This window comes from Oryx dammah, unplaced genomic scaffold, assembly GCF_014754425.2.
Source record: "Oryx dammah isolate SB20612 unplaced genomic scaffold, SCBI_Odam_1.1 HiC_scaffold_26, whole genome shotgun sequence".
Lineage (NCBI taxonomy): Eukaryota > Metazoa > Chordata > Mammalia > Artiodactyla > Bovidae > Oryx > Oryx dammah.
The window spans coordinates 24,366,013-24,390,381 of record NW_024070210.1 but is presented as its reverse complement, the minus strand read 5'-3'; the positions used below and the strand labels follow the sequence as shown (position 1 = coordinate 24,390,381).

The 24,369-nt window shown below is 36.4% G+C and overlaps 1 protein-coding gene and 1 long non-coding RNA gene across 6 annotated transcripts in view; one reads left to right on the top strand and one right to left on the bottom strand.

Annotated features, from left to right (window-relative positions):
* The window catches only part of GPHN (gephyrin), a 547,122-nt gene that overhangs the window by 6,535 nt on the left and 516,218 nt on the right, over positions 1-24,369 (top strand). The gene's annotated exons all lie outside the window — the stretch shown is intronic.
* LOC120852805 lies at positions 266-3,823 on the bottom strand. The gene is made up of 2 exons (XR_005718653.1): positions 898-3,823; positions 266-865 (listed from the first exon to the last, which is right to left on the bottom strand). It is a non-coding gene; the product is annotated as an uncharacterized LOC120852805 (long non-coding RNA).

Sequence of the window (24,369 nt, the reverse complement as noted above, 5' to 3'; positions counted from 1 at the left end):
TGGTATCACTCACAAAATTAACAGTGGTTTCAGTTTTACATTTAATTTCAGACTCAGCTCACACTTCATTTCCTCAACAGAATCTTTCCTAGGAATTATTCTCTATGATGATGTCTTTCTTTGTTTTCTTGTAATGTTTATAAATGTTGCTATACCCTATAATCATGTACATGTGGGAGGCTGCAAGATGTAGTTTAAAGGAAAAAAAAAAAAAAAGACTTTGGAGTCAGACTTGTATTTCAGACTCTGATTTGCCCTTTATTTTGGGAAGCTCATTTTACTTCTCTGAATTTCACTTTCCTTCTCCAGAATGAATGTAGTGATGCTTACTTCACAGGGTTGTTAAGAACTGAGATAATGTATGTGAAAATTCTACCATATATGTCTAACTTGGATTATACAGTTAACTCTTTAACAATGTGGAAAGGGTGAGTAGGGATACCATCACTTACCCCAACTTGCCCCACAGTCCACAACCGGTAAGCTTTGTAGTCTGTCTTCTCTGATTCTCCCCTATCCAAGATTCTGTCGATTGAACCAACCTTGGATCATGTAGTACTACAGTACTTAAAAAAAAAAAAAAAAATCCTAGGTGTAAGTGGATTGGTGCAGTTCAAACTATTATTTTTCAAATGTTAATTGGGTACTAAATAATCTTCTTTCCCCTTCATATGCTATTTTGGTGCAATTTGCTAATAGGTTCATGTATAAACATCTTATTTAAAGTAGATTTTACAGTTTTTGAAACAGGTGATTGTGTTCTTCACTTCTTTGCCCTTTTGTTATAGGATCTATTAATAAAGTATTTCATTAATATTAATGAAGTATCAATGATGTTAAAAAAGAACAACTAGACGGTGTGACTCTTAGTAGTTTAGGAAACAGTAGCTCAGCCACGGTGTGACTCTTAGTAGTTTAGGAAACAGTAGCTCAGCCACGTTTAGATAAACAAGAACTTCACTATTATTACTAAAAAGATAGTTCAGGGTAAGTGGAGTGGGGTTTAGTATTTTTCTATACATTTATTACTGTTGACAGGATGATATCAATGATGTGTATTTGAGATATTTCATACTATCAATTTAATATTTATATAGTTTTATTTTTTCTTATGTGTTTATATATTTTCTGATTTTTATATAATTAAGTTGATAGGCATTATCTGTGTAAGAGTTATTTTAGAGTAGTTTTTTAAACTTATTTTAAAAAATTAAAAATTGAAATTATAGGTGAAAGATTCTGAAAATGCTGTTATTTTGAAAGTTAATTCTGATAGACATAAAAGCATAAGATAGGAGTCAAAAGTTCTACATCTTTTACCACTTTCAAGACAATGTAACTGCGTTTTATCTGAATTTCCTTAGTTTTGAATGGGAGAAATTATGCTCAGCTTGTCCAGTTACTGTGAGGGAGACAGAAAGCAATGTATCCAGTACTCAGTGCCTACTGCTTGCTTGGCTCTGTGCTAAAGTGAGGGGCACCACAGTGAGCAAGACAGACACAGTCATCCTCTTGGAGATTATATTTTAGTACCAACACGAACACACTATTTAGTCAAGTTAGAGTCTGACAAATCATGTTTCATTTATGTTGCATTTCGAGGAATAAAGTGCTTCTGTATTTTATTTGATGTGGATAAGTATAAGCACCAAAACTGTTTCACGTTAAGCCATTTTTGATACAAATTTTTAAACCATTACACATTTTCAGCTTTCTAAGATGGAAAGTATTGAACATAATTTAATTTTCTTATTTAATCAGGTTTAAGTAATTATAGCTAACATCTGTCGAGTTTATATATATATAAATACACATATACATATTTATATGGCATAAATATGTCCTGTTTGTGCTTAGCACTTAGCACATGTTATTTACTCTTTATAGCCTTTATAAGGAAATATATTATTCCTTTTTATTCTGCCTGAGAAATAAAGGTTAGGTAACTTGCTTAAGGTTGCACCTGCCGCCCTGCCAGAATTCAAGCACAGGCCTGACTGTATTCTGAGCAATTATATTTCTGTATTCTCTTCTGAATACCTTTTATTGTGGTGTATGGTACTGTGGTTCTCTGTTGTGTTTTCTTTTCTGCTGTGACTTTACACACTTGTCCCCTTCCCTACTTCTAGCTTCTCATCTGCAGTCAGTGGTAGATTATGGACTACTAACCAGTACAACGTTTCATTAGGCCCATACTGTGTCTTTACAAAAAAGTTTCTTTCTAATGTTACCAAAGACATTTTATATTAACCTGTATTTTTAGTTTTTTTAAGATCAGCGATGCTGTCATCTCTTCCCACAGGACAGCAGTTGGTTAGAGTAGCTGTCCTCGTGAGATAGGGCATGTATTCTCCAGTTTCCCACAATTCCCACTTAACCTGTTTGTTACCTGCCTTGCCTGGTAGGTGTTTGAGTTTGTGATCTTTACTCGCATGTATTCTGTACCTTCCTCTTTTTTCATCATAGTTCAGACAACTTTTCATGTTAGTGGAAATAATAATACAGGGTTAATTGAGAGTTACCAAGTATGAGATAATTTTCTAGAGCTTGCCATAGAACCTATTAATTTATTTAATCCTCATCATAGTATCAGTATTGCCACTTTACATTAGAAGAAATTGTAGCAGAGAGAGATTAAGTAATTTGCTCAAATTACTGTAATAAGAGGCCACATTGAGAAAAGGCCAAACTGTGAGTTGAACTTTTCCTAGGGCTTCCCTGGCAGCTCGGACAGTAAAGAATCTGCCTGCAGTGCAGGAGATCCGGGTTTGATCCCTGGATCAGGAAGATCTCTGGGGAAGCGAATGGCTACCCACTGCAGTATTCTTCCCTGGGAAACTCTGTGGACAGAGGAACCTGGCGGACTGTAGTCCATGGGGTCGTAAAGAATCAGACACGACTGAGTGACTGAGCACACATACAGAGGCTGTTCCTAGAGTAAAGGTCTTAACCAGTACAGTATATTCCTTGGCATTTAATAGTTCATAGAGATGCACATCTTTCTTTTTAATGTTTGTTATATATCATCATAGGTTTCACTATATTTAATCAATCCTCTATTGATGGACATAGAGGTTTCTAATTTTTCATGTGTCAAATGCTGTAGATGATAACATGGTACATTTGTTATTGCATATTTGTGAGTTTTTTTAGTGTAAAATTAATTACTATAAATATAATTTTGGGGTAAACAGTATCTGCTTTTAAAAATTTTGATAAAAATTACACCCTTTTTGGAAGACAAGTTTGTACTAATTGTAATGAATATTCTCACCTTCATTTGGTATTATCTTTTTAATCTTCATGAGTTCTTTTGAGATACAACTCTTACATGAATTATATACATGTATTAGGAGTCCCAAGTTGCTCAGCGTTAAAGGATCTGCCTGCAGTGCAGGAGACACAGGAGATGAGGGTTTGATGTCTGAATTGGGAAAATCTCCTGAGGGAGGAAATGTCAACCCACTCCTGTATTCTTGCCCGGAAAATCCCATGGACAAAGGAGCAAAGGGGCCATGAGGGCTACAGACAGTGGCGGATGGGGGGTTTTGGGGGTCTTCGGGGGTGTCACAAAGAGTCAGATAGGACTGAGCGACTAAGCACAGCACAGCACATGCATGTAACAGTAGGATCTTGCTAGTTTTTGCAACAGCTCTTTTATATTGCTTTATTTAAAGTTTTGTTCAGTTATGAGTCCTTAGTTTTCTTTTTCTTCAAATGATCCCTTCCAGTGTTTCCTAAGTTGTGTTCTAGTAGCACTTCTTTGGGAAATGTTATAATAGGTATGATATTAAGAGCTTTTAATGTGGTTAAATAAATTTGGAAAGTGCTGTATAATATATCCCTTCTTAAGGAGATTAACAGTATACTAGAGCAACTTCCAGTACTCTTGCCTGGAAAATCCTATGGACAGAGGAGCCTGGTGGGCTGCAGTCCATGGGGTCGCTAAGAGTCAGACACTACTGAGCGACTTCCCTTTCACTTTTCACTTTCATGCATTGGAGAAGGAAATGGCAACCCACTCCAGTGTTCTTGCCTGGAGAATCCCAGGGACAGGGCAGCCTGGTGGGCTGCCGTCTATGGGGTCGCACAGAGTCGGACACGACTGAAGCGACTTAGCAGCAGCAGCAGCAGCAGCAGCAGAGCATATTAAAGATGTGAGTAACATGGCAGTGTGGAGCCTGTTGAAGATTAGTTTAGTGTTGCCAAAACTTTTTGAAGATGGAATGCTGTTTAAAGACAAAGCAGAATTCTGTTTAACACTTCTTTGGGAAATAATGGTCTTTGTCCTGAAAATGATCTTTTGGAAGTCTGTATGATGTCTTTGTATTATTAATATTTTAGCTTTTGCTGTAGAAATATGGTTTCCAACAGTAATCGCTACTATGAAAATTAATCCTTTTTTTCTGGATTTGCCTTTAAAGTGTGTATGCGTGTATTTCCCAGTTATCTCTTTTTTCTTCCTCTTTCGACATTAAAGGATTGGCTGAATGTATTATTTTATTCCGAAAATCTATTATAGCAACAGCCAGTCTTGATTCTGTTACTACTGTATGGGGAAAGAACATTGGAATAAGTTCTGTTTTGGATTTTTCCAGTGAGTGTTTGGTATCATTATCTGTAAATGTAAAGATGAAGTGATGCTTTCTAAAGTCTCCTTCAGCTCTAAAATCTTAATAATCTCAATCTCATATTTACCTCATGTTTACCATACTCTCACTGCTAGTAGTCACCTTATCTACAGTTTGTTACTGACAGCAAAATTATTGATTTGAAATGCCTTCCTTGCTTCAAATAGGAAAACTGCTGGAAAAAGACACTGACATTCATACCAACTGTAAATAGAAATAATGTCTGTTACTTCCATTGCAGAATATATGCAGTTTTATTTCATTAACTGTTACATGCTACAGAGAGTTCATATTGCAAGACACTGAAGATTTAGAATACAAATTATATTCATGTAAGTATAACAACTGATTCACACAGTCAAGCTTAGAAGGGTAATAGTGGGTAAGAGGTTTTGAAATAGTACCTTTTTCCTTTTAAATTTAAATTGTAGTAATATGCCAGAGACCTGGAAAGCAAAAATTAGCAAGCCCCACAAATATGATTATTTTGCTGTTAAATATTTAAAATGAAGCTATTGTAAAAATAAGACATATAGCTTCAATGAACAGTATTATGCATTAGGTTCATGCCTGGGTTTATACCTGAGTTAAGTGAAGTTTTCAGAATTACTTCTGTAAGCTTCAATTTTCTCATCCTGTGAAATGAGGAATAATCCATTGCTTGCCTAAGAGGGTTGTTTTGGTAAGTGAAATAATAAGTGTAAATGTTGAGTGAGTGTGCCCACATAATAAATAATCATTACCTGCTTGTTATATATTATAATAAATTTAAGTCTAATTACCATTACAGATATAATAATAGAAAGCAAACGATGTAACTTTTAGCTATATGACCCAATCATGATTAATTTTCATGCTGTTTTTCTGTTTTATCTTATTTAAGGAGCATCATTAAAGATCAATACTATACTAGGGATTTGCTTGATCTAGAGTCTTATTTTCTAGCTTAATTTTGGTGTTGTTAGAGTCAGAAAATGCTGTTTGTAGTGTGATAACTAAGGACAAATATTTGAGATTTTTGAGGCATAGGTTTAAAGTATATATGGGAAACTGCTTCTAATAGTCTCTAAGGCTTGTTAAGATCTGTAGAGAAAATTGCCTTTATATACAGATATGTTCGTATTATAGTTATGGGATACTATACTGTAGTTAAGAAGGTGGAAGAGTTTTAAATGTTATACAGTGGTGTTAAATGTTAAGTGAGGCAGTAATACAGGATGATAAAGTGATAGCAAAATGAAACTATTTATATTAGATAATAGTTGATTTATAGAAGAGTTTTAATCGATATATAAGGAAAATAGTAAACCCCAGGGACAGTGAGCCAAAGCCTAGACCTTGCTGTGTTTGGGGGACATAAGACAAATGAATATTATATATAAAAGGTGAAAGATACTTTATAAAGTACCAGATACCAAAAGAAAATCTATAAAATTTAAAGCATTGTCAAAGATGATTTTAGGCAGGAAAGTTTGAGAATCATTGATTATGTTGATACTGGACTTGGGTTTTCCATTTTTTTCCTGCAGACACATCTATGAAGCATTATTAATTGAAAAATTGCCAATTGTACCTCATAATGAAACATTCATTCCTTTCTGATTTTGAATGCAATTCAGAAGTGGGTCCTATCTAATACATGAGAAACTTGAAATAGGGACCCTCCTATCCCCATAAGTAGGAACTTTATTTAGTTATAGATTTGATTTTATTACTGTTGTTTTCCTGGCCTGTCATTTCCTATTAATTAATCTGTTTGACCATAGCCTGACTTGTTAACAGGCACTGCAGTCCAATTCAGTAACTGTCTTAAGTCTGCTTGGGTTGCCATAGCAAAGTGCTATATAGACTGGGTAGCTTATAAAGAACAGAAATTTATTTCTTACAGTTGTGGAGTCCAGGAAGTTTAAGATCAGGTTACCATCAGCTTCAATGTCCATCGAGGGCCTACTTCATGGTTCATAGATAGCCATCTTCTGTTTCCTTACATTGCAGAAATGGAGAGGGGACTCTCTGAGTCTCTGTTTAAACGCTACTCATCTCACTCATGAGGGCTAGGTCCTCATGACCTAATCCCTCCCAAAGGCCCCCCATCCAAACACCACTAACTAGGGGAATCGGTTTCAGCATGTGAATTTAGAAGGCTGGACACAAACATTCAGCCTTTGGCAAATATGTGCCATGTGTTTTGTTAAGCTAAAGCTACTGAATGTTTACAGTGTCATCTTTTAGGTATGAGGAGTTGGTTGTAAAGTAGGTTTACAGTTTTAGTCATTTATATATTAAAACACTTACCAAGCAGTGCATGACAGGGTTTACTAAACTTTTTCTGTAAAGGGCCAGATAATAAATATTTTAGGCTCTGCCAGCTATATGATTTATGTCACAGCTACTCAGCTCTGCCCTCATAGCATAAAAGCAGCCATAGATAATATGTAAATAACTGAGCATGATTATGTTTCAGTAAAAGTTTATTTACAAAAACAGTTGGTTGTCCAGGGTTGGCCCAGAGGCGCTATAGCTTCCCAATCCATGCTGAAAGACATAGTCTCTGTTAGGAAAGTATAATTTTAAGTTACCTGCATGTGAATCAAACTTTATTTGCCCTGTAAACCACCACAACTTTTGTGGTTTAAAACTACAATTTAATGTTTCTCACATTTCTATGAATTAGCTCAGTAGTTCTGCTTTACGTGGCATTGGTCAGGGTTGTGGTCTGTCTGCAGTCATCTGGAGGCTTGGTTGGGACTGTTGTCCAGGGTCTTGGTTCTCCTGCATGTGGATTTCTCCACATGTCTGATTCATTAGCCTCATGGTGTGATGGCTGAGTTCCAACAAGGATTCCAAGAGCAAGCATTGTGAAAGGAAGAAACAGAGCTGCCAGGACAATTAAGGGGTAGGCTTGAAATTGGCAGAGCCTCACTTCTAACCTTATTTTTTTGATCAACATAGTCAGAGGCTCAGCCCGGAGTCACTGTGGAAAGAGACTAGGAATACTAGGAAGCATGATAAATTTGGGATCATCGAAATAACAGTCTATTGCAGGATTGTTTTGGTTGCAAGTGACAGTTCAAATGGACTAGCTTTAGTAAAGGGGAAATTTATTGTAAGAATAATGGAGTGTCTTACTTCACAGAGCCTAAACATGGGATGAGGTGCTAGAAATTTTGGACCCAGGGTTTGAAGGTCCTCACAACTGTTTTTTGTTTTTGCTTCACTCTGTAAAGTAAGCTCCATTTTGTCTTACCACAGCTCTACCTTTTTCATAATGGAAAAAACACTATCATTGACTAGTCTTGTGTTGTTTAGATCTTCCCATTTCAGTCATTCAGAGAAGGACTGACTTTATTTTCCCAGTTGTGTTTCTAAAATATTTCAAGAAGAACTTTGTTCTGGACCAATCATTTGTGATCAGAGCATAGAGGTTATGTTGTACCAACTATGTGGACAGGAGTAGAGTCAATTAACAGAAAAGGGATACTAAATATTTAACCACTAAGCAGTTCGCTTGCTTTCTCCCTAATCAACTATTTCCTGACATAAGATAATTTGGGGATTATTTTAATAAATAGTTTCCCCATTTCAGGCCTAACTGGCTATTTTATTCACCTATCTGCCTTTGTTTATTTCATTGGAGAACAGGCTGAATTAGCTCAGTATTTGAATGTTCATTGTAATTTCTTCTGGCATTGAGTAGGGGACAGCAGCATTTAGTACCTGTTGTTTCTCTTTGCCACCATTAACATAGAATCAGATATGAAGGTGATCTTACTATACTGTTATTCATTGATTTCTGAGTTTGATTTGAATGATATGGTTGGCTGAGGAAGTATATACTTCTGGAAAGGGTGTAATTGTATACAAGAATGCAAGGAACAGAATGCAGTAATACACAATGAAATAAGAGCTATAATAGAAGTTCAAGCAGCATACTGTGGGTGCACAGAGGAAGGAACAATTAATTTAGACTGAATGGCTGTAGGAGGGTGTGGTATTTTAAAGGAGACAGTGTTTGAGTAAGGCCTGGAAGAATGAATAACCCATCCTTAGGAAAACAGGAAAGGTAATCTGGCTGTCAGGTTTCTTGGGTGACACCAGAAGGGGTGGCTCCAGAATGTCTTGGCTAAAGTAGATGAGCTTAAGTATAAGTATAGAGGATTCAGAATAAACAGCAGCATGTACTTCTTCTAACCTGCTTCAGTTAGAATTATAAGAGCTAATTAGGTTTTGCTACATTCAGACTTTAGGTGACTCTGTAGTAGTTTGAAATTTGATTTTTTAAATTAAACAATTTATCTTAAAGACTCAGATTTTTGGATTTAGAAAGAACTTTAAGGATTATCTGTACTAACCCACTGTAGTGTATAAAGAAACTAAGATGCAGTTAAATGACTTATTTAACGTTACACATCTAAATGATAGAGTTGGAGCTAAAATCTGGGTACTTTACTCCTAGTCTTGGGTATTAAAATAAATTATATGGTGTATCATTTGTAGTAAGATTTGTCCCAAATATTCTATTTGAATTATGTAGTGTAGAAGTTTTAGAATTTGAGATATATATACAGTAAAATGCACAAATGTTATACAGTACTGTGAATTTTTCATATGTATAGATCCTTTTAAGTATCACCCATGAACATTCCAGCAGTCCAGAATTTTCCTTCATGCCTTCCTCCATCGTTTGTATTATCATATGTATTTAGAAACAGATTACAATTCTAAAAATCTATAGGTATTACAACTAGGATTGTATTGAAACTGTAGATCAGCTTTCAGAGAATTGGCATGTTACAATATAGAGTCTTTCATTCTTTTATTGCCTTTTTATACTGTTTTGTCAGAAAGTGGTCCCCTGAAGAAGGCAATAGAAAACCACTCCAATCATCTTGCTTTGAGAACCCCATGAACACTATGAAAAGGCAAAAAAAAAGATATGACATGGGAAGCACCGCAATTAGTGTCCAATATGCTACTGGGGCAGAGTAGAGAAATAGCTCCAGAAAGAATGAAGAGGCTGAGCCAAGTGGAAATGACAGTCAGTTGTGGCTGAACCTGGTAGTGAAAGTAAAGTCTGATGCTGTAAAGAACAGTATCGCATAGAAACCTGGACCGTTAGGTCCAGGAATCAAGGTAAATAGGATGTGATCAAGCAAGCAGGAGATGGCAAGAGTGAACATTGACATTTTAGGAATCAGTGAACTAAAATGGACGGGAATGAGTGTATTTAATTCACATGACCATTGTATCTGCTATCTGTGGGCAAGAAACCCTTAGAAGAAATGGAGTAGCTCTCATAGTTAGCAGCAGAGTCCGAAATGCAGTACTTGAGTGCAATCTCAAAAACAACAGAATGATCTCTGTTTGTTTCCAAGGCAAACCATTCAGTATCACAGTAATCCAAGTCAATGTCTCAACCATTAATCCCAAAGAAGCTGAAGTTGAATGGTTCTATGAAGACCTACAAGACCTTCTAGAACTTACACCAACAAAAGATATGCTTTTCATCCTAGGGGATTGGAATGCAAAAGTAGGAGGTCAAGAGATACTTGGAGTAACAGGCAAGTTTGGCCTTGAACTACAAAATGAAGCAGGACAAAGGCTAACAGGGTCTTCCCTGGTGGCTCAGATGGCAAAGCATCTACCTACAGTGCAGGAAACCAGGTTTAATCCCTGGGTTGGGAAGAGCCCCTGGAGAAGGGAAAGGCTACCCACTACAGTATTATTGCCTGGAGAATTCCATGGACAAAGGAACCTGGTGGGCTACAGTCCATGGAGTAGCAAAAGTCAGACATGATTGATGCAGCTAACACTCACTCGGTCAAAGGCTAACAGAGTTTTGCCAAGAGAACACACTGGTCATAGCAAACACCCTCTTACAACAACGTAAGAGATGACGCTGCACATGGATGTCGCCAGATGGTCGATACTGAACTCAGATTGATTATATTCTCTACAGCCGAAGATGGAGAAGCTCTAAACAGCCAGCAAAAACAAGACCTGGAGCTGGCTATGGCTCAGATCATGAACTCCTTATTGCCAAATTCAGGCTTAAATTGAAGAAAGTAGGGGAAACCACTAGGCCATTCAGGTATGACCTAAATCAAATCCCTTATGGTTGTACGGTAGTGGTGACGAATCGATTCAAGGGGTTAGATCTGGTAGACCGAGTGTCTGAAGAGCTATAGATGGAGGATTGTAACACTGTACAGGAAGGGTGATTAAACCCATCCTAAAGAAAAAGAAATGCAAGAAGGCAAAGTGGTTGTCTGAGGAGGTCTTACAAATAGCTGAGGAAAAAAGAGAGAAGCAGAAAGCAAAGGAGAAAGGGAAAAATATACCTGACCGAAGTGAGTGAAAGTCGCTCAGTTGTGTCTGACTCTTTGCGACCCCAAGGACTATACAGTTCATGATTCTCCAGGCCAGATTACTGGAGTGGGTAGCCTTTTCCTTCTCCAGGGGATCTTTGCAACCCAGGGATTGAACCCAGGTCTTCTGCATTGTAGGTGGATTCTTGACCAGCTGAGCCACAAGGGAAGCCCAACAGTACTGGAGTGGGTAGCCTATCCCTTCTCCAGCAGATCTTCCTGACCCAGAAATCAAACCAGGGTCTCCTGCATTGCAGGTGGATTCTTTACCAACTGAGCTATCAGGGAAACCCAGAGAATATCAAGGAGAGAGAAGAAAGCCTTCTTAAGTGAACAATGCAAAGAAATAGAGGAAAACAATAGAATGGGAAAATTAGAGATACCAAGGGAACATTTCATGCAAAGATGGGCACAATAAAGGACAGAAACAGCAAGGATCTAACAAAAGCAGAAGAGATTAAGAAGATGTGGCAAGAATATACAGAACTATACAAAAAAGGTCTTAATGACCCAGATAACCACGATGGTGTGGTCAGTCACCTAAGCCAGACATCCTGTGATGTGAAGTCAACTGGGCCTTAGGAAGCATTACTATGAACAAAGTTAGTGGAAGTGATGGAATTCCAGCTGAGCCATTTCTAATCCTAAAAGATAATGCTGTGAAAGATGATGCATTCTATATGGCAGCTAATTTAGAAAACTCAGCAGTGGCCACAGGACTGGAAAAGGTCAATTTTTCATTCCAATCCCAAAGAAAGGCAATGCCAAAGAATGTTCCAACTACTGTACAATTGTGCTCATTTCACATGCTAGCAAAGTAATGCTGAAAATCCTTCAAGCTAGGCTTCAGTAGTACATGAACTGAGAACTTCCAGATGCACAAGATGGATATACAAAAGGCAGAGGAACTAGAGATCAAATTGCCAGTATCTGTTGCATGATAGAGAAAGCAAGGGAATTCCAGAAAACATGTGCTTCATTGACTACACTAAAACCTTTGACTGTGTGGATCACAACAAACTGTGGAAAATGCTTAGAGATGGGAATTCCAGACCACCTTACCTGCCTCTTGCAAAACATGTATGCAGGTCAAGAAGCAAGTTAGAACTGGACATGGAACACTGACTGGTTCAAAATTGGGAAAGGAGTATGTCAAGACTGTATATTGTTATCCTGCTTGTTTAACTTATATGCTGCATACATCATGTAAATATATGTACAGCCTGACTGGAGGAATCTCAAGCTGGAATCAAGATTGCCAGAAGAAATATCGACAACCTCAGATATGCAGATGATACCATTGTAATGCCAGAAAGTGAGGAGGAACTAAAGAGTAATGTTTAAAAATATTGTTGTGAATATTATTATTTATTTAAATTTCATTTTCCAGTTTTATATTCATAGAAATACTATTGATTTTGTGTTTTGGTCTTTTGAACAGGAGCCTTGCTAAATTATTTATTTTGCTTTCTATTTTTTATTCATTAAATTTTTAAAAAATTTAACTTTTTAATTGAATGAAAGATTCTTTAAATTCTATAGCACTTTGTAGTTTTCAGAAGTTTTAGACACACATGTGCTCGCATAATAACTCTTTCTCTCCTACTCACTTATGTCCCCCCCAACCCTTCCCAGTAACCACTAGTTGGTTCTCTATATCTGTGAGTCCATTTTTTTGTTGTTGTTGTTTTATTTTATTCACTAGTTTTTTTTTATAATTAATTTTTATTGGAGTATACTTGTTTTTTAATGTTGTGTTAGTTTCTCCTGTATAGCAAAGTGAGTCAGCAATACATAGACATATATCCCCTCTTTTTTGGCTTTCTTTCCCATTTAGGTCACCACAGAGCATTGGGATGGGTTCCCTTGCCAATCAGTAGATTATTTTATACATAGTAGTGTATAAAATCTCTTAGTTTATCCCACTACACCTGCCCTTGCCACCTGGTATCAATCTGTTCTGTACATCTGTGTCTTTATTTCTGCTTTGTAGATAAGTTCATCTGTATCATTTTTCTAGAGTCTACATATAAGCAATATTGTACGCTATCTGTTTTTCTGACTTACTTCACTCTAGGTCCATCCACATTTCTACAAATGGCACAATTTCATTTCTCTTTATGGCTGAGTAATATCCCATTGTATATATGTAACACATCTATATCCATTCTTCTGTTGAGGGGCATTTAGGTTGTTTCCGTGTCCTGACTATTATAAATAGTGCTGCAGTGAACACTAGAGTTCATTTGTCTTTTTGAGTTATGTTTTTTTCCAGGTATATACCCAGGACTGGGATTGCTGGGTCATATAGTAGTTCTATTTTTAGTTTGTTAAAGAGTCTCCATACTGTTCTCCACAGTGACTATATCAATTTACCTTCTGATCAAATTTGTTGTGTTTTGAATTCCACATATAAGTGTTACTGAGTCCAAGCTCATACTACTTGCCATACAGCAGGCCAGTAATTCAAGAGGTGAGTTGTTGGGGCAAGGAACAGAATTCTTTTAGAAAGCCGGCAGATGAAGATGGTGGACTAGTGCCCCAAAGAACCATGTTGCCTGAGTGAGAATTCAGGCTTCTTTTATAGTAAAAAGAGGAGAGGGTGTGGTTGGTTGTACAAACTTCTTTGTGCTGGAATCCTTTGTTCTTTTTTTTTTTTTTTTTTTAAGTTTACTAAAATATTTCTTTATTTGAATAAGGTCAATGTCCTTTGTTCTTGCAGGTGTCCACTAGGTCTGGTCACAGTGTTTGTATAAACCTCCAGCAAGACAAATGTTATTCTCTGTTCTGCAACTTTTTCTATCTGTATGAATGGAAAAGTTCTGAAGGTCAGAGACTTGAGAATGGGGCTGTCCTGTATATTTCAGGCTAGAGGCAACATTATTTAATTTATTGTAGCAAAAGCATTAGAATAAAAGGATAAAATAAAAGAAACAGATCCAATATGGAGTCAGATGTGTTCTTTCCTGTTTCATAAGTAACATCAGACAGTGTTTGTCTTTCTGTGTCTGACTTATTTCACTTAGCATAATGTCCTCCAAGTCCATCCATGTTGCTGCAAATGGCAAATACATTAGCTTATTTTTAATATATAACAGTTTGTAGATTCTGTTCTATTTCCTGTTTACAACTATATCATCTGAGGACAATAATACTATTACTCCTTTCTTGTCTTTACACTTTTTTCTTTCTTTTTCTTAATTGCAATAATCAGAACTTTCAGAACAATGTTTAGTGGAAATAGTGATTGTTTTATTCCTGAACTTGGTGTGTGGCGGGGGATGTTCACTTTTTCATCATTGATTACTATGTTAGTATAGGTTTTTGTAGGTACCCTTTATCAGATTAAAGAAGTTACTATCTATTCCTAGTTTTCTGAAGGTTTTCTAAATTAGTAATGGCTAACATTTATTTAGGCTTCTCTGGTGGCTCAGATGGTAAAGAATCTGCCTGCATGTGGGAGACCCGGGTTCGATCCCTGGGTTGGAAAAGTCCCTTGGAGAAGGGAATAACAACCCACTCCATTATTCTTGCCTGGAGAATTCCGTGGACAGAGGAGCCTGGTGGGCTACGATCTGTGGGGTCACCAAGGGTTGGACAAGACTGAGCGATTTTGCTTTCTTTTCAACTTTTATTTAAATATGCTTATGTTTACTTTAAATATAAATTGTTAATAGTTAAATTTTATGAAATGGTTTTCTGCTTTTACTGAGATAAATCATATGATTCATGTTCTTAATTCTGTATTATGGTGAATTATACTGATTTCAATGTTAAACTAACCCTGCACTCCTAGGATAAATCCCATTTGGTCACAATGTATGGTATCACTGGATTCAATTTGTTAACATTTTGTTTAGGATTTTTATTTCTGTTCGTTAGCCTGTAATCTTTCTTTCTTGGGAAGTTTTTGTTAGGTATTGTTATCAAGGTTTACTGGCCTCGTAAAAAGTACTGGGAAGTCTCTGTCTCTCTTATTCTCTGAAGGAGTTAGTGTTGGATTGGTACATTTCATCTGTGCTAGGAAAGAATATTTATTCTACAGTTTGTTGATCTTAGTCCTATGTGTCAACAATATCAAACTGGTTAATCATGTTGATCAAATCTTCTAATGATTTTTAATGCTTTTCTTTCTTTTTTGTCAGTTATGACAGAAGAATCATAAAATCACCAACTCTGACAGATATTTCCTAGATATTTCAGCTCTCAACTTTTCTTTTATGTTTTCTGGGGCTCTTGTTAGGTTATAAAAATTTAGGATTGTTATAATTTTCAGTTGAACCATTATGTAATTATAAAATATCCTTTTCTATCTCTATTAGTGTTTCTTGCTTTGAAGTCTACTTTAGAATTTCTGTTAATATGATTGCTCTTTCTTTTCATCTGTATTTCTATGGTTTATTTTTCCTTTTATTTCAACCTATCTGTATTCTTGTGTTTAAGGTATTATCTTTTGGAAATAGCATATTATTGGGTCATGTTTATTTGATCTAGCTTGACAATCTTTGTGTTTTAATTAGAATGTTTATTTACATTTAATGTGAATACTAATGTAGTTGGGTAGAATTCTGTCATATCACTAGCTCTTTTCTTTCTGCTCTATCTGTTCCTTGTAATTGTTTAATTATTCCTTTCTTGCATTTTTGATTTGTCAACTTTTGTAAGTTTCATTTTTTTCCTAATTAACTTTTCTGTTATGCATTCATCTATAATTGTATATTTTTTAGTCATCCTAGAGATTTTAATGGATATCATTGATTAATTAGTGTATCTTAAATCAATACTCTTGCTACTTTCCAAACAGTGAAAAACTTAAGGCAGTTAAGTTTCATTTACTCCTGTCTGCCTTTCATGGTGTTTTCATCAACATGTGTTATAAAACACATAGACATAATTTTTTCAAACAATATCTTCTTTATTTATTTGTATACTCTTTCTAGTGCTCTTCATTCTTTTTTGCTGTTCTTTGCTATCATCCAGGATAATTTTCCTGTAGCTTGATGTCATTCCTTTAATATTTCTTATATTGCTCATCTGCTGGAGGTAGATTTTCTTAGCTGTAGTTTGTCTGCAGACATCTTTCATTTCATGTTTTTAAAGGAAAATTTTTCTATTAAGAGAATTCTAGGTTTGTGTCTTTTATTCTTTCTACAGTACCAACATGTCGTTCCTTTCCTGGCTGCCATAATTTCCTTCGAAAAGTCAGCTGTCAGACTTATTGTTGCTTGTTTAAACGTAATGTGTGTTTCTTTGCTGCTTTTGGAATTTCTTTATGCTTTTAGTTTCCAATGGTTTGACTGTGTGGTATCTAAGCATGATTTTATTTGCATTTATCCTGTCTGGGGTTTGCAGAGTTGGTTTTTGTTGTTGTTCTTTCTGGGTTGATTTTTTAAAATAATTTTGGAAAAATTTGGCTTTTGTATCTTTGTTGCTGTGCTGTGCTCACTCGTGTCCTATTCCCAGGCTCCCCTGTTCATGGAATTTTCCAAGCAAGTATACTGGAGTGGGTTGCCATTTCCTACTCCAGGGGATCTTCCTGACTCAGGGATTGAACCCGAGTCTCCTGTGGCTCCTGCATTTGGCAGTCAGATTCTTTTACCCCTGAGCCACCTGGGAGGCCCTTATATCTTTTGTTACTTTCTCTCCTTTCTCCTCTCTCTATTCCCTCTCCTCTCTCCTCAACCATGTTAGATGTTTTGGTTGTATACTATATATCTCTTGTGCTTCTCTTTACTCTTTTCTCTCTGTGGGTTAGTGGGTGTTTTCTATCATCTTATTTCTTAAGTTTATTCTCTCTTTATATGTCCAGCCTAATACTGAAATTACTTCAAATATCTTATTTTCTCAGTTCTAGGAATTAAAAAAAAGTAGAGTCCTGTTTTTAAAATAGTCTTTTAAAATAGATCCCCATTTTTGTTGACTATCTCCATTCTTTCATAAACTTCTGAAGATTCTTTTCTTTCATGAAAATACTGACAATTGCTATTTTAAAGTCTTTGTCTGCTTATTCCACTATCTGCATCACCTGTGACCTTGCTTCTATTTTCTTGTTTTTGTCTTGATTATAGGCCATATTTTCTTGTCTCCTCACATAAGTTATTAAGGAAGCAAAAGAATATACAGTGAAAATATTGATGAAAAGGATGGTTATGTTAATAGCAGTTCAAAATTTTTTTATTATATACTGAATATTATATTTTAACTCTATAAAGTTTGAAGAGAATATATACCTTTTTCCAACTGTTAGGCCAGTTGAGTGAGGTGCTGACACCTCAATTTAATTAAGAATTGAGCTGGGTTTAATTAGGGTCAGTCTTGATTGCAGTTCTAGTAATATTTTAGTAAGATTTAATCATCTCTCATTTGTTATACTTGCCCTACTAGATTTTTGAATGAGAGATTGTCAGGCTTCTTCTCCACAGTCCTGAAAGACTACAGAAGTTTCAGTTCTGTTCTTTGGCGGTTTTGAGATTGGCCCTTCGATCTCTTGCTTCACACTGCTTCAGATTCAGGCAGTGTTGGAGACCTGCCATGTGTTTGCTTACGTGAGTCTCCTTTTTCTAGCAGGTTTTCTCCCAACTACCATGAAACTAAGGGACATTTATCTCTGCAATTCAGTCTCCTTCACCCAGCCTCCTGGGAGAATTACTGGAGAACTCAGCAGTTGTCCCTTTTTTTGCCTTATATTTGGAGCTTTCTGGTTTTCAGTCCATCACACTTAAAAGCTCTGCTGCTTACTCTTTTCACCTGTGCTCTTGCCTGGGCCAATCTCAGTTCTCAGTCTGTGTCCAGAATCATTAAATGATGTTAGGAGAGAAGTAGCATGTGATTGTCACCTATCCTAAAGAGGACTCTTCTCTTTCTGGAATTTCAGTTTATTTACTTCTTATTACTTCTTAAGTTTTCTGATGTCTTAAAAATATGATCACACTTGCTTCATTTTTTCCCCCTAGTTGTTGTTGAAGTATTTATTACATACCTACTTTCCTTAAAGATTGAAGCAGTGAAATCTATTTTTTCAGATTTAAAAAATAATACATGCTGTATTAACTTTTGCTGAATTATATTGTGTGTAACAGAAGACCCCAATATTTCACTGGCTTATAACAACAAAGGTTTATTTTTCACTCTTGCTGCATGTTACCTGAAGGTTGGCAGTGGCTCTGCTCTTGCTCCATGTATCTTCTGAGATTTCTGACATCCAGGTTGGGGAGCAACTCCTATTTGGGCCACTCTGTTCTTATAACGGGGAAAAAAAGAAAGAGATTTGGCAGAAATATGTTCTGGCTCTTAAATCTGCTTGGATGTTTGTTTATATGCCATTGGCAAAAGCCAAAGTCAGTGGGGCAGAGGTGTTTACTCCTGTAAAAGTACTGTGTTACGTAGGTACAAGTAGAGGTGATTCTCCTTTTGATGAAAGGTAGATTGAATAATTGTAAATTTTAATAAAACTGATTAGCCATGCTAACTGAACATAACTACAGAGACAGGGAGCATTTGTAGTAGAATTCTGCCTTCTGCCTTCCAAGATCATCAGTGATGGTACTTTGATATTTTTTCAGGATTGAAGCCTTCTTGTTGTCCTGACTTTATGGTTTCTTTGAAAATAATAGTCTTGACTAAATTATAAATAAGATCTTTGTCTTTTCACCCATTTACTCATAATAACAAAAGAGCCCTCAGTCTGGCTACATTTACTTCTTGCTTTGCCATGTACTTCCAGACTTACTATAATGTTCAATTTACATTTCTAAATATAAAATATCTTTAACACAAGTTTGGGTCTGATTTGTGGCTTATAATATTATCACTTTTTCACTCTGAGAGAAGGTAAAATTCTGTATTGTGGGATTTTTTAAAGGATATAGTTAAGGGAGACAGTGCTAGAAAAATAAAAGTTAGTAAAAAATTCTTATGCAGCTGAATTATTTTACCTAATATGGTTGACATTGGGGCTTAAAGAGGGTTAACCAGACTCCCTGTTAGAATGAGAATACCTGTGATGAGGGTTTATTTAGTCCTTTAGAGATATTTTTACATTCAGAGCGATTCTTAAGTGGTTCAGATTTTCATGAAGGGGGTCTATTAGAAGGGGAAAATGAAAGCAATTTTGTATAAACTGAGGGAGGGCATGACTTATTTGTGAGTTTGGACACAGAAGAGTTCTTAGAAGAAGGAGGAGGTGAAAGAGGCCTGGGAAAAAATTGTGTAACTTGTAATGTGCCTAGGTCCAACTTGACAGAGGGTGGCATGCCAATGAAAATCAGATTTACAAGACACTTGGTGCTATTGGTATCATGGAAGGAGTGACTGGAATGAAGCACATCTGAGTTCATTTTCTGTTCTTATTATGTAACTGAAATGATGCGTGATTTGGACAACTTAAGTCTTTTTTTACAAAATAGAGATAATTGATTTATTGCCTCTACCATCTTTTAATTTGTCCCTCTGTTCCTTGAGCTGTCACTTCCTCTTTTATCCAACATAAATTTCATGGTCCTTCATTATCTATAGCATGCATTCACAACTCCTTTCATAAACAGGTGACATAAACCTTTAACTTTCTTATCTCACTTTAACGTGGTCATATTCACTTAAAAAAACTATAACCCAGGTTAAATCCAGTCTTTTAAATTTAGTTTGTATCTGTGGAGCTGTATGTGTCTAGAGGAAACTGCAAAATCATGCTGACTAGTTTTACTTTAAATTCATCGATATTTTCCTAGATCAATTATTTTTCTCTTCTCTTAATGACTGATTTCATGTTTTCTGTCATCATACCTTCCAATAGTATCTCATCCCTGGTTTTGTCCTCTGCTGATGATTTTGCTTCTTGCCATACTGAAAAAATTGTAGCAGTCAGAAGAGAACTTACATAGACTCCTTTTTACCACATTTACCTGCTATGAATATCCCCAATCCCTATAGTCTGTATTCTCACCTGTTACCTTCTGTTGTTCTAAAGCCAGTCCTCTCCATTGTGTTTTAGATTCTATCTCTTTATGCCTAATTAAGGACATCAGTTCTCCACTCTTATTATGTCATAAAGTTTTCTCAGTACTGCATCACTGCCATAAGAAGACAAAATCTACTGCTCTTTTCTGTCTTTAAACCATGTTTCTTTGTTGTTTTTTTTTTTTTTTTGTGCCCTGCTTACTTACCAGCTAGCACTTACACTCGCTCCCCATTTACAACAGACTCCTTGAAAGAGTTCTCTATGTTCACAGTGTCCAATTCCCTTTTTCCTGTTTCCCCTTAAGTCTAGTACAATTAAGCTTTTGCCGTTACCATTGCATTGAAACTACTTTTGACAATATTATAAATGACCTTCATTTTGCTAAATCTCAAGTTAATTCCTTAATACTCATCTCCCATGATTTAACAGCAGTATTTAATACAACTAACTATTCCTTCTTACATATACCTTCTCCTTCTGCACTTGGCTTCTAGGAAATTATAGTTTTTAAAAATCTTTCTTTCTTTGTCACTTGTTTTCCTCCTTTTCCCAGTCTCTTAAATATCTCAGCATTTGTTTTGGGTTCTCTTCTGTATCTCTACTCACTACCTTGAGGACCATGGCTCTAAATACCAACTATATCCTGAAAATTCTTAAACTTATATACAGTTGACCCTTGAAAAACATAGATTTGTGAACTGTGTGGGTCCACTTATACTCTTTTTTTTTTTTCTTTTCAGTAGTAAATACTGTAAGTACTATACAAGCCATGGTTGTTAAATCTGAAGATAACAGAGCCTTGGATACAGAGGAACCTCAGATAAGGAGGGTAAATTATAAGTTATACTTGGATTTTCCACTGTATGGACGGATAGGTGTCCATAAGCCCTCTGTTGTTTGAGAGTTAGCTGTGTATCCCCATTTAAGATCCCTCTCTTGAACTCCAGAGTCATATATTCTGTATACATATCCTCTACTTAGCATCACCATTGGGATGTCTAATTAACATCTTATAATTAATATGTCTGAAACCAAATTACTCATTACCTGCTCAAAACTTGCTCTTTCTGCAGTATTTTTTAGTTCAATAAATGTTTACTACATTTTTTCCAGTTGGAGTCGCCCTTGATTCTTCTTTTTTACTCCCATGACCAATTGTAATCAAAATCTTGTCAAGCCCTACTTTCAAAATATGAAGATTTATTCCAAATATGTTGGTTTCTCACTAAAGCTTCTTCCACCTTGGTCCATACCACTATTATTTCTCATCTGGGTCACTGCAATAACTTTGTAATTTAACTCAGTTGCCCTCTTACATGCCCTCTGACAGTCTTCTCTTAACATAGCTCAGTGATCCCTTCAAAAAGAAAGTAAAATATTTCACTTCTCTGTTTAGAACTCTTCAGTGGCTCCCAGGAACTACACAAACAACTTCTTTAAATGTCACCATCTCAAACCACTGTAATTAAAATCACAGCCTTATCTCTTTTTCACATACACTCCTCTGCTATATACCTCTAATCCCCCTTACCTGGTTTGTTTTTTCTATAGGGTTTTTTTCTTCTTTTTTTTTTGCCATTTAACACATTTCTTAATTTACATATTGAATTCATTCTTTATTATCTACCTCTTTTGTTAAAATAAGCTTGACCAGGGCAGAGATCTTCACCTTTTAGTTTTGCTTACTGATGTATTCTGAGTATGCCAAACAGTGCCTAGCACATAGTAACCCAGTTAATATTTGTTGAGTGAAAGAATTGCCTACCTCTCAAGATTGTGTACATAATAAATGTGATATTGAGTGTATATGAACCTCTTAAAATAACTGACAAGTTGTACATGCTTATTAATTTTGTTCTCTTTCATCCCCTGTTTCTTAGATACTCATGCTTTATGTAGGTTTTCTGGAGGTATTAGGAGTGTTGTTCAGTTCAGTTCAGTCGCTCAGTCGTGTCCGACTCTTTGCGACCCCATGAATCGCAGCACGCCAGGCCTCCCTGTCCATCACCAACTCCCGGAGTTCACTCAGACTCACGTCCATCGAGTCAGTGATGCCATCCAGCCATCTCATCCTCTGTTGTGCCCTTCTCCTCCTGCCCCCAATCCCTCCCAGCATCAGAGTCTTTTCCAATGAGTCAACTCTTCACATGAGATGGCTAAAGTACTGGAGTTTCAGCTTCAGCATCATTCCTTCCAAAGAAATCCCAGGGCTGATCTCCTTCAGAATGGACTGGTTGGATCTCCTTGCAGTCCAAGGCACTCTCAAGAGTCTTCTCCAACACCACAGTTCAAAAGCATCAATTCTTCAGTGCTCAGCCTTCTTCACAGTCCAACTCTCACATCCGTACATGACCACTGGAAAACCATAGCCTTGACTAGATGGACCTTAGTCGGCAAACTAATGTCTCTGCTTTTGAATATACTATCCAAGTTGGTCATAACTTTTCTTCCAAGGAGTAAGCGTCTTTTAATTTCATGGCTGCAGTCACCATCTGCAGTGATTTTGGAGCCCCCCCCAAAAAAAGTCTGACACTGTCTCCACTGTTTCCCCATCCATTTCCCATGAAGTGATGGGACCGGATGCCGTGATCTTCGTTTTCTGAATGTTGAGCTTTAGGCCAACTTTTTCACTCTCCTCTTTTACTTTCATCAAGAGGCTTTTTAGTTCCTCTTCACTTTCTGCCATAAGGGTGGTGTCATCTGCATATCTGAGGTTATTGATATCTTTTAGATACTGTATCTTATCCCTTTCTCCCTAGCCTTTGAAACTGAACCCAACTTTTTCTCATTCTTTTTGCTCCCTTCCTCTATCCAACAGAGGGCAGACGGAGTTAGAATTAGAGGAGAAAGAAAGAGGAGAAGGAGGTCTCTTATCTTCTAGTAGATGGGTGAAAAATTGATCGGACTTCTTTTAATAATCTCTCTCTCATTTTAGCAGGTTTCTTTTTTTCTCTATATATATGTTATTTTCTGGTTCATAGTTCCTAGCGTGTAGTTGATGCTCTACAATTTTTGAATGACCATATTTCCTCTGTTCAATGGAATTGATCTTTCCAAACATAAAAAATGTCTTCTATGAATCAAAAGGGTCAGAAGATTCTGAGAACTAGGGGGTTAATTCAGAACAGTGAGTTAAAAGTTGACAGTTCTATGCTACATGGTCCAAAGGGAGAAAATTTAGTTATGCAGTGAATTAGAGGTAGACAGGTTTTGACATGAATAAGATGTTTGAAAAAAGTGCAGCCCCTTAGGTTTTTTAAGTCATTTTGTTCTTTCTTGTTGTTTATTTATTTATTTTTCTTTCTTTCTTTATTTTTTATTTTACTTTACAATTCTGTATTGGTTTTGCCATACATTGACATGAATCCACCACGGGGGGGTTCATGTTTGGGAACGCATGTACACCCGTGTTTCTTTATTTATACAAAATGTTTTGTTATCCCAGTATTATAAACGGGGAAACAGATTCAGAACTATGATATATCTTATACAAGGTCATACAGTGAAGTATCAGAGTTGATTCTCAAAATTAGGTTCTCTTGATAGCTAATTTCATGTTCCTTCTAGTAAGACAAGGAAACAATGAGGAATAACAAAAAATAATATTCTAAGGCATTTATCCTAAGTTTATGTCCTGGTTCTGCAGATTATAGGTGAGATCACATTCTATCTCTGAGCCTGATAACCTTTTACAGGGTGATGGTTTTGAGATTTAAATGGGAGGATGAATGTAAAAATGCTATAAAAATGTTGTGTTGTTGGTGTTATTATACAGGGTGGCAGACCATGGCTGTGTTGAGATTATAGGAAATGGTATGACTGAGTAGAGGCAAATAAAAAAACAGTTCTATCAGTCTCCTAGGAAAACGTGACCAGAGTGAATAAGAAAAACAAGAGACTGGTGAATCTGAAGAAAAAGTAGTAAGCATTAAAATGAATGAAAATAAGTGAGAAGTTAAGGGGTCACAAAGAGTTGGACATGACTGAGCGACTGAGCACATATTAGAGAGAAGGAATTTCAGAATGAGCAAGGGAGAGAAATGATGTGAGCTCCTAATTTAATGAGAAGAGAGAATGTGAATTTTCTTAATGCATTTTAACATAATGAGAAATTCTTAAACTGAGAGAGACCTTTTTGTTGTTCAGTTGCTCAGTCATGTCTGACACTGCGACCCAATGGACTGCAGCACGCCAGGCTTCCCTGCCTTTCACAGTCTCCCGGAGTTTGTTCAAACGCATGTCCGTTGAGTCAGGGATGCCATTTTATAGGTAAGGAAATGAATGAGTCACAGAGAAGTCAATCAGATTGCTCAAAGATGTAACAAGTGGTGAGATTAGGATTAAAACTCCACTGCTGGGCTTTTTACTAGCGTGTGAGACGAGTGAAATTGTGCGGTAGTTTGAGCATTCTTTG